Consider the following 8,543-nt stretch of genomic DNA (forward strand, 5'->3'; position numbering starts at 1 on the left):
ATACTTTAGGCAACATTCACTTAGTGGCAAATCCAAAATGTTTCCCTGTTCTCATTAACTTAAAAATTACTGTGCTATATCTAGGGGAGGGACTCCTACAAGTGTTGGACTGGTAGATGGGGATGGCAAGAGTTGTTGGCTGTCAGAGTAAGACCAGTGTCAATATCTGACCAAAGGAAATAGGAGGACCTGCATAATGGAGAGACACATAGGCTCTGGGGTGTTTGAGGAACAAGTGTTTCTGGGAGAAAAACTACACAATATATCATTAATCTGCAGAACTCACTGATACAGATAAAAAACAGGGATAATTTATTATATTAGTGAAACTCAAGAAGGGTTAGATGGGTTTGTAAATAATATAAAAAATATCCACATTTTCATTAGCCAATATAAAATATATGAAAGATCTCAACCCTCCTACTCTGGACTGTATGTCAAACTCTAGCTGCCTGATTTATAATAAAACTTTCATCATAGGCACCATACTGAATTTACCTGTAAAGGAAGAGGCAAATGCCTGTAGAGGACGGCATAAACAAAGCAGGTGGTTCTGAATGGGGTTTAACCTCTTAATTGGTCTAACATGAAAAAAAACTAGGATCCTATGAGCGAAAGAGCAAGCCAGCTGCTGGGAGGGGTAGGAGGAGAATGGTGTGTACATGCGAATGTGTATGCACATGTAGCTGGATGGATAGCAGAAGGGAGAGCAAGGACTAATCTAAACAGTTTATGAGCGCCATTAAGGGCTAGGTAGCTGAAAAAGGGCTGGGTTGCTTGACAGGACAGTCTGGTCACTTATTAAGGGTAGCTTGAGCTTTATTCAGCAGGGAAGAAAAAGCTGGGTAAGGAAGCATGGAGGACATGACCTGTAGGAGGAACAGGAGCAAAAAGTCACAAATGTGTGTAGCAGCAGGGAGGGTCATACAGATGTATGATGAATAATCCAGCAGTTTATGGGGAAGCAACAGGGATACATATGCTCACTGCAAGAGAATAAGTTCATCCTTTTTACCTCAGTGCAATCACCCCCAGCTCCTAAGCATTCTGTATGTTCAGCCCTATCATACCCATGGTGCTAGCATACCCTATAACTAGCAGTTGAAACTACCTACCTATTAAAAAGCAAGCCCCCAACAGTGCCAGAAGGGCAACATTTTATTTTTAGCTGGAATGCCAGAAGGGTCACCACTCATGCAGCATTCACCCACAAAGCCGGAGTTTCATGCAGCATGATGTGGGCTGAGTGTCATTGTGGGGGCAACATCTGTCAGGATGGGTTTAGGTAGATGGATTATTTAGTGTAGAAAAACTAGAAACATTTATAAGCAGCAGCGAACCTGAAACTATTGTTTGAATTTAACACAAGGGGGAAGGGGGAATGCCTGAAGAGGCAGAGCACGTGGTAATTTATGAGATAAGGAGAAGGCTCAGCTACCAATTTCTAATGCACCCATCACCAGACCTCTTCAGTGCCATCAGCAAGGATGAAAAGCATCAGTGCTATCTACAGGCATCTATTCTGCTCCTGCCTGTCATAACCTGAGTTTCTGAAGAATCATTCTTGCATGAGAATTACCAAAGTGAAAATAATGAAATACCAGCAGGCCATTGGTATCCCTCCCTTTTAGGCAAAGCAATGTCACCTTTATGAAGGAGAACCTTGCACAAGAAGCTACAATTTGCACTGGCCTTTAGAGGGGACTAGAGTTCAACTCAGCCTGATGCTTGGTAACAGAGCCCAACTCCCAGAGCTAGAGCATTCCACCCCAGGGCTCTGAGAGATGTAACAACCCTATCGATCATGGCATTTTCAAACAAATGCAGAGGAAGGTGAGGTCCAGAAGTAGTTCCATCTTAGTTCACTGATGGCTTTTGAGATGAGGGCTTGGAGCCAAACTGTCTGCAGGTATAAATGGATACAAATCTACGTTTAAAAAACAAACAATCACTTGCGTTACACAAATTTGCACAGACAAGAATCTGGCCCTCAGACTTTAAAACGGACAGAGAGTAGTAAGATGGTGGAGCAGAAGGTGCTGAGCACTCGTGTGAAACACTGTGCCTCATTACTTTTGTGTGGTCTTCGTGGTCACCCCCAGGGGAATGCCATACAATAATCTAGTCAAGGTGACGGCTAAGAAGAGAATGGTACAGTGCAAGGGTGTTCAACCCCTGGTTTGTACAGCCACGTCATCTGGCCCAAACTCCCTGTAGGGCTGAAAACTGGCTGGTAAGGAAGTGCAGGGTGGGGAGGGAAGGGTGCAGTGACAGTGTTAATTGCTACTCCTCTGCTGCCAAATTTCTGGACCTGTGAGGCGCTGGACAGCATGTTCCCAAGTACTAGATCAGGCACACAAAGCTGAGTGGTGCCAGTGCAGGGTCTGACTTGGGTGTATGGGGCTCAGCAGAGGCAGCGCAGAGCACAATCCAGGCACGCAGGAGCCACTCATCCTTCCACTGGAGTCAAAAGGCTGAGCATGACAAATATACGGGATAGTAGAGATGTTCAGCAATTATCAGATTGAAGCATGTGAGGGATACAAACAAGGATGCAAAGCTATGTAAAAAAAATGTGCTGCATCTGGGAAGGAAGAACCCCAGGACACCTACAGGCTGAGCAATGCTAACCTGACCAGCACTACAAATGAAAGCGATCTGGTGTAACAATAGACCCTGGCATGAATATGAGCTGGCAATGCGATGCAGTAGCCGCTAGGGCCAATAAAACTCTGGCGTGCATTAATCGATACATCTTCAGTAAAACCAAAGAAGTGATTCTCCCGCTTTACTCAACATTGGTGCGGCTGCAGCTGGAGTACTGCGTCCAGTTCTGGGCACTGCAACTTCAACAAGGACATGCTAAAGCTTGAGAGGGTCCTGAGAAGGTCCACCCATATGATCAGAGACTTGCACAGCAAGCCATACGAGGAGAGGCTGAGGGATCTGGGACTCTTCAGCCTGAGGAAAAGAAGGCTGAGAGGGGACCTGATTGCAGCTTACTGCTATATCAGAAGCATACAGCAGGGGCTTGGTGAACAACTGTTCACCAGGGTGCCCTGGGGGAAAACTAGAAACAACAGCCACAAACTTCTGGAAGATAGTTTCAGGCTGAACGTTAGGAAAAATGCCTTCACAGCTAGGGTGTCCAGACTATGGAACAAGCTCCCTCCAGAGGTGGTGCCATCATTTACCCTAGAAGACTTCAAGAGAAGACTGGATGATCACCTGGCTGGGGTCGTCTGACCCCAGGTATCTTTCCTGCTCATGCAGGGGCTGGACCCAATGATCCTTCGGGGTCCCTTCCAGCCGTTTGATTCTAAGGAGGCATTTTTCACTACGGGAACATGTGGGAAGAACAGTACATGACCTAGTGCTCTACTGAGTTCAAGCTGGGATGAATAGACAAAGGATTCCATCAAGATGAGAGCAAGAATTAAAAAAGGAACCAGTTTCTCTTTCTGGAAAATCTCAGTCCTTTTGGCATGTCATATCTCAGAAGCAGCTTGGCCTAGAGACACCTTATTTATTTACCTGCTCTCCATGAAGATCAATTCTTTTGTGCATTTTGAGTGAGGATTTTGTACTCCAAAATGTTTCAGGTTTTCTTGCTACAGATTAACGTCTTAAAAATCCATAAGCCTGTGTGTGCAGATTCAGATCGGCACTCTTATGTTCTTCTACAATCAATTTGCATTCTTGAGCTACCCTTCTTGCTTGGACAGCAGCAGTCATTAGGGCACAAAAGCCACAATGCTAGAGATAACTTGTAACTGGCAACTTTTCACTGACACTGCAGTCTAAGTACAGGAGGTTTTAGCAAACCTGTCCACATTCAAGGGCTGCAGTGGAGCTATGAAGGTTTCAGAGCTACGAAGTCCGCATAGTTTCCTGAGACCATTATCACCACATCCAGGTTACACAAAAGTGAAAAGTTTTCATTTCCACCTTTCTGAATGAGTGCTTTCTGACACAAACAGGGAAACATTCAGACAAAAGTTTCATTGAGCTGATGTCAGAGCTGTAGCTAGATTATAAAGTAAAAATAAAGAGCAATATATTGCGAAAGGAAAACATTTAAAAATTTGAAAATTAAAAATAAATAATAAAAAGGAAACCAAGCAATTAAGTTTAAAAACCAGGAAACTTGCCAAAACATTGACAAAATACAAAATGGAAATATGAAACTAGGGTTTCTTAAAACAACAGTGGCTGCATCTAGACCTATGGTTCTCAATCTTTTTAAACCCTCATTGGTTTAGACCCCTGAGAAAATTCCAGCTTTTGTTTTCATTTCTTTTTTTTTTTGCTATGGAAAAAATAATAGAACAATTCTGTTGCAAAGGACTCAGAAAGACCACAGAAGGTTGCAATGTTTTTGACTGTCTGGATTCTTATTTTAAAAATCTGAATTTATCTTGCGAATCACGTGTAGGTGTTTGCACACCTAAGAGTGCAAATATTCAGAGGCACCCCATGGCACCCTTAATAGGATTAAAAGGAACCCAGGGTGCCACTCCACCCTAGTGGAGAACCGCTGCTCTACTCTGTGACTGGGATAGGTAAGTCCAGCACATAAAGCAGGCTTTAATATCAGTAGCTCAGGTCCTAATAGCAATGAAACTGTGTTAACAATACATCAGTACCTAGGAACTGTGTGGTAATGGCAAACAGAACACCTCAGCTATGAATTTCCTGGCTTCAAAGGTTTTTCCATTGTTTTGATTGTATTTATTTATTTATTTTTGGCTTTGTAATTTAACTTCCTTTAATTTTTTTAATACAGAATTAGATTATATTACTGCCTGATTGAAAAGCAAATGAAATTTGGCAGCAAGTCAAAGCCATTTTTTTAACTGTATGAGTATGCAAAAGGCATCAGTACCCACAAAAATTGCCTTTAAATATTGCTTGGTCATTTGGAGAGGCAGGGTGGGAAGTGGGAGGGAGGAGTTGATAACATTTCCCTGAAAAAATACCCAGACAAATCAGTTCTACATAGAAAAAGTTTGTCTGAACGGGGTCCCTAATAAAAAGTGCTGATGCACTTGACAATAATACTTCCCATCCTTGAGTGGTGTAATACGACCAGGATCTTCCAAGATGGTATCAGTGTGAGGAATCGCATGCACACACACGCCTGGTCAAGTCCCTTAACCAATCACATCCTTATGAACAGCGAGGGAGGGCTGACCACAGAATCTCAGACCAGCTTGGTGACTTTATATTTCAGAGGACAGTGAAAGGTGATACTAGGCCAAACTCATCCCTGATGTAAGGCCACTGAAGTGATACGCATGCAGCTTCAATTCCTCCAACTTTGAAATACAGGCTTAGAAAACACAGGAGCAGCTACATTCCCAACACTTCAATTCCAGGCAAGTAGCGCACAGTATTCTACCAGCGTTTCTCCACGACAAGAAAAGTCAATTATTTTGAATACAAATTGTCCTGGGCAGCTCACACTTGCACGTGCCCAGTAAGTGGCAATAGGCAAGCCTGAGGAATGCAGCATAAGTGTTTACATGACCCAAGCACTCCACTAATATTTAGAAGAAATGTGCAACATCCCAGCGGTGCCATTCAGAATACTGGTGTTTGAGGCAATGTGGGCCGCAGAGCTGGCACGATCTGAAAACTAACGGCATCTCCAACATGCATATCGGTATTTGGAATTGTACTCATCATATCCTAAGTCACCACTTTACAGATAAAGGAGGTATTTATTCTGAATACTGAATATCGCCCAGAGCAAGCTCTATTGTGCACAGACTGTACCTTTCTAGACAGACGCAATGCCCCCTTTCATGCTACTATCCAACCACCTCTCGAGCTTTCATAAATTTACCTTTGCAAAATGCCTGTAAGGGAAGGAAGTATCACTGTCCCTATTTTATGAAGGAGGCACAGACAGATAAAGGGACTTGCTCAAAGGCACTGAGACAACCTGTAGCTGAGGCAGAATAAACCCCCATTCCTAGAGTCTTAGTGCCACACCTTAACACCCCGCCTCTACTCTCTGCACAGCCATGGACCAGCACCGGGAAACAGCAGGTGCTGTTTGTAACAACAAGCTTGACTACAAGACTTTGAAACTACAAGCTGCTGGATTACTGGAATAAGAGATTTTTGTTGGATATAAAACTACCCTGTTTGTATGAGGTCTTTGAAGATCTTTATTAAGGCTCAATACCCTCACCCCTGCAGAAGGGGTATTCTACCCATCTACTTACAGACAAGCGACCAGAGCCGTAGCATGACAGTGGACAAGTCACACACAGTCAGTGGGAAAGCTAAGAACAGGAGTCCTGGCTCCCGCTTCAAAGATCCACCTTCCTCTTTCCTGAACCAGACCTTAACGGTGGGTTTGATGCCCTCTCAGCTGTAGGACATGAACATTTCTGAGCAAACGGAAGTCTTGTAACAGAAAACCGCACAAACTCACAGGCAAGCACTCAGGTTTCCCCAGCACAAATTACCTTGCACAAGGGAAAATGCACATCTGTAATGCAGCTATGGACAGGGAAAATGACAAACTTGCTATGACTGTTAGTGCCACCTTTGAAAAATGCCAGTCCTTGGAGCCCCAAGCCTGGAAGCAGTCAGCAAGGCCTCTCTGCCTCAACAGTCCCTGAGAGAGTTGAAAGAGTAAAATTGGAGCGCTTTTGAATGGCAAGATGCTGGCTAGAAGGTGCCCAGCATCTTCCACTGCTCGCCCTTTTGCAAGTCCTCTTTCAGGACCAAAGAAATATCCCAACAACGCTGCCCTCTACCTCTAAAAGGAGACAGGAGGAGTTAAAAAAAAAAAAAAGAAAGAAAAAAAAGACAGAGAGAGGAGGAGTGATCCGAATAGAGAGGTGCATCCCTGCAACAGCCACCAGAAAGGCCCCTAGAGAAACTCCCTGCAGGGGCGAGGAATCTGCCCTCCCTTACTAGACCTTGTCTTTCAAGAGCACGTAGGGGGGTTCACTCTAAAAACAACAGCTCCAGGAGGCCTCCTGTGATAACCCAGCAATTCAATCTGAGAGAAAATGGCCAGGGGCCCTAGCCTTCCCCACCCCCTTTATTTACAAATGTTTCATTTCAGACCCCTAGAGGGGAAGGGGGTGAAAAAAAAGAAGTCAGCAGATGAAAATGGAGGAGACTGGAGCACAAAAACACTGGATATTTAGGTCAAACAGATAAATGTGCGTTTGCGTGCAGCGAGAGGCTGGAGGAAACCATTGCGAGGCCGGCGCCAGAGAGGACGCCGGCTCGAGGCCGGAGGGGAGCGGGAGCAGCCCCTTCCCCGCGGGCACGGAGCCCGCCCCGTCTCCTACTCCAAAGTAAACTGCTCTTGCCCTATTTAGGGCAGAGCATGGCGCAGTAGCTATATTTGACAGCCGAGGTAAACAAGATCTCAGCACAAGTGGATGGAGCACAACAGCTGCCCCGGATCAATCAGGCGGCGGCGGCGGGGAGCGCGCCGGAGGCTGCCGGAGCTCCCGCCCGCCAGCCCGCCCGCCGGCCGGCCGGCAGCCCGCCCTCCCTGAGCGCTTCTGGTAAATGGCACCGCTCAGCCCTCCCCACCACCCGGCACAGCCCACACAGCGCCGGGTTGGGGCTGGGTAAATACCCGGGGGGAGGGTTTACAGAGAGAAAGAAAAATTTATAGCCCCTCATGGAAGGCGTTTGTTGTGGCTGATGCGGGAAGCGGATTTTATATGTGTGTGTGTGTACATACATACACACACACACGCACACACATATATATACATACATATATATATTAAAAAGCAAGCCAGCCTGCCTGTCTTCCCGTCGCTTTCGGCACCTGGGCTGGAGGGAGCCGGGTTTGCCTCAGCCTCCCCTGCGGAGGCGCCGCCGGCTGGCTCTGGTTGAGCGCGGACCCCCCCGCCCCGCGCGCGCGCAGCCCCCAGCCCCCTCCCCGGGAAAGCTCCCGATCGCCAGCCTGCAGAGGGGGAGCTGGAGGCACCTCGCTAACGCACACACCTCGGGAGAAACGCCGCGGATTTTCCCTTCCCTGCAATTTCCACCCGCTCCCGGCCCGGGCGCAGAGGCGGCTCTCGCCGGGATGCGAGGCTGCAGCACCCGGCTGCTCTCCATATGCACAACACACATGCACCGCGCACACGTTACGGCCCCGGCGCGGTAGCAAAACAGCCCGAATTTCCCAGCCCTCCCTGTCTTTGCAACGCGAAATTCCCGTCTCTGCCACTGGATCCCCCCCAGCTCTATGGGAATTGCATGCAATAAGCGAGGACCCGCTTCCTAGCAGGGAACTTCCCCCTCGCCCTGCATCCCCCGGGCGGAGGGGCTGCAGCCCCCTTACTTACCCCTCCGGCTTGCCTTCGGGACTTTGGGGGGGGGGGGGTCCGCTTGCTCCCCACGACAGATCCTTCCCGTGGTTAGACAGAGCTCATTGCATCCCACGGTTAATCACTGCCTGGAGAGGGGAGGTGGGGGGGTCCTTCCCTGCATGTCAGTCCAACTTGCCCGGCTTGCTAAGATACCTCTGCTCTGCCTCGCAGCTGCCAGGGGGA

This window comes from Crocodylus porosus, unplaced genomic scaffold (assembly GCF_001723895.1).
Source record: "Crocodylus porosus isolate Cpor-Errol unplaced genomic scaffold, CroPor_comp1, whole genome shotgun sequence".
Taxonomy (NCBI): Eukaryota; Metazoa; Chordata; order Crocodylia; family Crocodylidae; genus Crocodylus; species Crocodylus porosus.